The sequence below is a fragment of the Danio rerio genome, chromosome 19 (assembly GCF_052040795.2).
Source record: "Danio rerio strain M-AB ecotype USA chromosome 19, GRCz13ab, whole genome shotgun sequence".
NCBI classification, from domain to species: domain Eukaryota; kingdom Metazoa; phylum Chordata; class Actinopteri; order Cypriniformes; family Danionidae; genus Danio; species Danio rerio.
Genome location: NC_141039.2, coordinates 195,890 through 202,500, shown reverse-complemented (window position 1 = coordinate 202,500; position 6,611 = coordinate 195,890). Strand labels below are relative to the sequence as shown.

Sequence of the window (6,611 nt, the reverse complement as noted above, 5' to 3'; positions counted from 1 at the left end):
TGTACATCTGTACATTGAATAGCAAATGTTATTAATTTACTATGAGCATTTTACATTCTAGACGTGATTTGAGCTATCTTTAATTAATCCTGTATGTAAGGGTCGTTTCATGCTAACGGAAATGTCTGAGCTAAGGCTAATTCCAACCTAATCATCTTCGACTGCAAAAAGAAAACGTTTGACCACCGTTTTATGTGACACCCTGGATAATTATTATCATTTAGGAGTATTTTTGTGATATAGTGACTTTTGGCTAACATGATCTTTTTTTACTTAATTTTGCCTAAACGCTTTTATCTGTTATTCTTTTTCAGATGGATAATTGCGTGAAAATCAAACTAAAAGAATGCAATCTTGAGGAGTTAATCCCCACATTTGAAGGTATGTAATAATATTTTACTTGGTTCATTGTAATCATTAGGGCTGCCCTTGTCTAAACATTTGTCTGGTTGACTTGTGATGTTCATTTGAAGCATTAGTTGAATAATTACAGATTTATTAATAAACCATTTATTCATTAATTCATTTTCTTTTTGACTCAGTCCCTTTATTAATCTGGGGTCGCCACAGCGGAATGAACCGCCAACTTATCCAGCATATTTTTTACACAGCGGATTCATGCAGCATACATTGACTTTGCCAGTGTGGACTTTTTTTCTGCAACTAGTGGGTAGCACATTCGCCTCATAGCAACAAGGTCACTTGATCGATCCTTGGCTGGGTCAATAGGCCTTTCTGTGTGGAGTTTGCATGTTCTCCCCGTGTTCGCGTGGGTTTCCTCCAGGTGCCCCGGTTTCCAAAGACGTGGTAAAGGTGAATTAAGTAGACTAAATTGTCAATGGTGTATGTGTGTGAATGAGTATTTGTTTCCCAGTGATGGGTTGCAGCTGAAAGGGCATTCGCTGCATAAAACTTATGCTGGATATGTTGGTGGTTCATTCCATTGTGGTTACCCCAGATTAATAAAGCGACAAAGCTAAAAAGAAAATGAATGAATGAATAATAAATTTTTAGTTGACTAATAGTTATTCAATTATTAGGGGGCAGCCCTAGTAATCATTAGCCACTTCAACACTTTAAACTGAGAGATTGAACTCTAATGCCAATTTGTCTTTGTCTGGTTATTTTTTAAAATCTGCTGTTTATGCAACCAGTGACATTCTCTTGTTTTATTTTTAGCACAGGAGCGAACCTTTCCTCGTTTTTAGGTCAATTTGAATACAATTCAGAGGGTAAGGATTCAATTAAAGGTTTCTCGATGCATAATGATGCATTTAATGCATAATGATTGTCTTAGTTATTTTATTAACAATGAAAATGTTATTTTTATGTTTGTTATTAGGGTGGCATGGGGGCGCACTGGGTAGTGCTGTCGCCTCACAGCAAGATGGTCGCTGGTTTGAGCCTTGGATGGGTTTCCCCTCCACAGTCCAATGACATGCGGTGTAGCTGAATTGGGTAAGCTGAATTGTCCATAGTGTGTGTGTAAATGAGAGTGTGATGGGTTGCAGTTGAAAGGGCATCTGCTGCGTAAAACATAAAAAGATGTCACCCAAGATGTTCATGTCATTCTTTCTTCAGTCAGAAAGATTTTTTTTTTAGGAAAATATTTCAGCAATTTTATCCATCTTGAACTGAGATTGTGCCTCATTTTTGAAGTTTTTAAAGAAAATTTAAATGCGGCTTCAAATTATACAAATACGGTTGCAAACAGTCCCAGCTCAGGAAGAAGGGTCTTATCTATTCTCATTAAGAAAACACAATTAAATACTTAATCATTTCAAATGCTCATCTTGCTTTACTATTACTTATTAAAAAAAGTTCCTTAGGCAAACCTGTTGTTGCATTGTCATCTTCACTCGGGCCAAAAAATTGCAGCATGGTGCCATGGTCAGTGGTTAACTAATGCCAACACTGGCTGATAGCTTGGTGTGTTATGGCCTTAATTGCTTCTAAAGGTATTTTAGGTGTTCTAAAGTTAACTCTAAAGATATTTAACTTGTACACTTTTGAGTTTTTAATAAATCTTACTTCTATTTATTTTTTCAGATTGGGACCAATATTGCTGAGTATCTTCATCCATTGAATTCAAGAATCTATTGAGTTTCCTCATGTTCTCATCCTTGGAGACCACCACTTCTTTCAAGCCTTTGCTCACGTGCTGTGCTATTTATTATTGCAAAGTACATTACTTGCCAAAGTGGACGTTTGCTATAAAGCATTCTACATCTTTGGTGTGAACTACCCCAAGCAGTGTTCCCTGGTGTGGCAGACTGTGGTTTATGGACATCCTGGGGAGGAGACACTAGCAGTAAGGGTTCTGCTAGCATTAATTTTTGCTGACAAACAGTAATCATTAATACTGTGACCTCACTGCTTCCTTGGATTCTGTGTTCTTTAACTTGTACTTTGGATTGTGGGGGAAAAGGAGCACCCAGAGAAAACCCACACGAACACAGGGAAAACATGCAAACTCCACACAGAAACACCAACTGACCCAGCTGAGGCTTAAACCACCGACCTTGTTGCTGTGAGGCAATCGTACTACCCACTGTGCCACCATGACACCCATTTCTAAAGAATAGTTTTAATAACTCATTTCTAATAACTGATTTCTTTTCTCTTTGCTATGATGACGGCACATAATAATGGACTAGATATTTTTTAAGACACTCTACACTGCAGTTACATTGCAACTAATGTTTCTTACAGACTCTTTTTTTCAAGCTGTTTGATGCCTTTTCATTATTACTTTCACATATTTTTTTCTGCATTGCAGTTGATGATTTATATGAGAATATGTTGATGTTTGTGCTCAAATTACTTTCTGACTTCAGTCATTTAGATGCATTTTCATTATTACTTCCTTATACTATTGTTTTTCTCTACTCTGCAATAACATTGCAATTGCCTTACTGATGATTCCTGATTTATAAATGATGCAAATGTTTTTGAATGTATTTCAAATATGCATTTTCTTAAGGTAATTTGTCTGATTTCAGTCTGATGCATTGTTACTGAACTTTAGTCAGTGTTTCTGTGATACAGTTTGATAAATTTTCACAGAAATCGTCTTAACCCTTTAACAACCCTTTCAAGAAAAAAAATTGGATTGCATTTCTCAACTGCTAATGTCGCTATTGAACACAATCAGTACATTTTAACACATGTTATAATTTCTAAAATATCAACCTCTACCAAATGATTGATATGTATGTTTATGGTAAAAGTACCAGAATTATGAAAAATCTGAAAAATTATGTGTAAGACCAATTAAAAAAAAAAAAAAAAAAAATATATATATATATATATATATATATATATATATATATATATATATATATATTTAAAAGAAATATTTTGAACACTAAATCATCTTTTTTCTTATGACTTTAACAGTCATTATTTAAAACAGTAAAAACGAGGTCAACCATTTGGTAGAGCAGGCAGTCAAAGGGTTAATGCTTTGGTGCAGATGGGAAAAATCTCAAATTCATTTGGACACATTTTATCTTTTGTCATAAATAAAATTCCATTACTGAACAACTATGCATTGCTGTAGAATTGTTTTTATTTTAGTGATTTTAATAATCAGTTTCTAGATTAAATTTCTGACCCATTTTGGGTTACATTCAACCCAGCAGTGTAGTAATTTTTAACTAATAGTTGGGTTAAAATCACAACCCAGCATGCTGGGTCAAACTTGTAACCCAACTTGCTGGGTTAAAGTAACCCAGCGTTGGGTTTGTCCCTTTTTTACCCAGCGCTGGGTTACCAAAACAACCCAAATTGGGTTGTTTTCAACCCAGCAGTTTTTAGAGTGTATAATGAGAACCTTTCCTCACTCTGAATTCAGATTGAATATTTCATAATTCTGACGTTTTTGTGAAATAAAAATGTTTTATTAAATGTTGGATATTAGCTGTGTGTGTGTGTGTGTGTGTGTGTGTGTGTGTGTGTCTCAGTCCTTGTCTTTATAAAGCTCATCCAATAGTCTCAGTGACTCAGTGACCGTGATCATTCCCAGAATCCCCGGCGGCTCTGCTCATATATTTAGTCTGTTCTCGGAGGACGTTCATGTTCCCTCAGACGCTCCTAATATTATTCACAGGAGTTTATATATGAGTGTTTGAGCAGATCCGCACGTCACAGACCGCAGCGTTACACAACACACACTCTATTCCATTCTGCAGATCAAACGCTCGCAACGCAGGGTTCTGGGGTCCAATCTCACAACACACTCCAGTGCAAAGATCAGATCAGCGTGCAAGAGAGCATCAGAAGCCTGCTCAGAGGAACACAGCGATACTGATCATACTGGATCACCAGTTACAGGTTCATCGCACAGAGCTACACTGACACAACTCTGCCTTCAGGGGTAACTATATACAGGAGATCAGAATTACATTTATTAAACAGAAACGACGTCACACAAATACATTTACTAAACATTCAACAGTTCACCATGTACAACACACACACACACACACACACACACACACACTGAAGGAGAGCAAGCAACTGGAGCACTACACACATCTGACGAGTTAGTAGACAAGATGACCAGTCGACTAGTTAGTAGACAAGATGACCAGTCGACTAGTTAGTAGACAAGATGACCAGTCGACTAGTTAGTAGACAAGATGACCAGTGGACTAGTTAGTAGACAAGATGACCAGTCGACTAGTTAGTAGACAAGATGACCAGTCGACTAGTTAGTAGACAAGATGACCAGTTGACTAGTTAGTAGACAAGATGACCAGTCGACTAGTTAGTAGACAAGATGACCAGTCGACTAGTTAGTAGACAAGATGACCAGTCGACTAGTTGAGTTATCCTCACAGTTTCAGGATAAATAAAGACGCACATGTGGAGTCCTTTCTGTGAATGTAGAAAAAAGAAAACCTCATCAGCTCAATATAGAAACATTTAATTACCAGGAGAGACGTGGTGTGTGTGTGTGTGTGTGTGTGTGTGTGGTTAGTTAATAACAGTGGTCGCAGAATAACGATTTCTTCTATTTATGTTAAACACTCTCATTACGATTGACCAGTGAGATCTATAAATTCCTCTGTGTGTGTGTGTGTGTGTGTGTGTGTGTGTGTGTGTGTGTGTGTGTGTGTGTGTGTGTGTGTGTGTGTGTGTGTGTGTGTGTGTGTTTTGCGTCTTTCACAGTGTGAGTTTGTCATGATGCTGTTATTGTGTTTAAATAAAGACACCAGCTTTAAATAACTCTGATTCACAGATACACACACTGTGGTGACAATACACACACACACCCACCCACCCGGCTGTGACGACACACACACACACACACACACTCAGAGTGTCTCAGGTCTCTGGTGGGCGACGGCACAAGAAACTCACAGATTTATGAATGAAAGTTACTTCCTACTGTAAATCTGTTCAACAACACACACTTACTGTACTCAAACACACACACACACACACACACACACACACACACACACACACACACACACAAGTATACTTATTTAACAGTAGACTTGGTTTACGTTTGAATTTGCTCATAATATGACTGCAGACAGGACAGTGCTGTACCGCTTCACACACTTGTCCATTTGTATTTTATTCTTCTGTATTTGCTTCTTGCTGTATTCCTTTGTTATCAGTGTTTTGTCATTGTCGGTCTGCTGCACTGTGGAAACTTCTATCACAGGAATAAACTCCTAAATGTAAACATATCTGCCAATAGATCCTGATTCTGAAGTGATGCAGTTCCAGGATCCACCAGCAGGGTTAGCTGCACCACACTAACCAATGGTGTGTCTTTATGGAGGGGGCGGGACTACCAGTGTGTCCAAAGACAAAACAGAGGGTGTGTCCAGAAACCTGTTTGACCACAGTGTGCAGCGTTAGTAGAAGCAGTTAACTAGTCGACTAGTTAGTAGAGGAGTTTGTAGACACCGTAACCAGTCGACTACTTATTTGACAAGTTAGTAGGAAAATAACCGATTGACTAGTTAGTGCACGGGTTGGTTGACAAGTTAACCAGTTAACTAGTTAGAAGACGAGCTAGTAGACAATGTAACCAGTCAACTACTTAGTGGACAAGCTAGCAGAAAAGTTAACTAGTTAGTGGATGAGTTTGTTTCTGCTCTGATAAACTCCTAATTGGTTAAAGCTAGTAATTGTAGAAGTGATCAGTTAATCACCCCCTCCCCCCCCCACACACACACACACACACACACACACACACACACAGACCTTCACATACATGCACATTCACACACTTATTCATGCACACACACAAACACACACACACACACACACATATATAAATACACACTCACAAAGACACACGCGTACATACATACACAGATACACGGACCTTCAGATGTGTGTGGTACTGTGATGATGCATGTCTGTGCACACACAAACACGTATGTTCCGGCTCATGCATGACGTGCCGCAGCGCAGCAGGAGTCACAGACGTCACACACACACACACACACACTGCAGGAGTGTGTTTGTACAGTGATGGAGTGCTCTGAATCATCAGTGTGTGCTCAACTGTGTCTGTCCTTCATCTAAAGGTGTGTGTGTGTGACATCACTGCTGTACTGTACGTGCGTGTGTGTGACCTGACT

At 38.5% G+C, this 6,611-nt stretch overlaps 1 long non-coding RNA gene across 4 annotated transcripts in view; it reads left to right on the top strand.

Annotated features, from left to right (window-relative positions):
• The window catches only part of LOC148679750 (uncharacterized), a 3,704-nt gene extending 403 nt beyond the window's left edge, over window positions 1–3,301 (top strand). For 2 of the 4 annotated variants that reach the window (XR_015945256.1, XR_015945253.1), the window contains 4 exons: window positions 315–381; window positions 1,180–1,232; window positions 1,343–1,458; window positions 2,050–3,301. This is a non-coding gene — a long non-coding RNA (uncharacterized LOC148679750). Of the gene's footprint in view, window positions 1–314; window positions 382–542; window positions 814–1,179; window positions 1,233–1,342; window positions 1,459–2,049 lie in introns of all 4 variants that reach the window. The other 2 variants (XR_015945255.1, XR_015945254.1) reach the window with 2 other exon arrangements.
• Window positions 3,302–6,611: the final 3,310 nt, after the last annotated feature.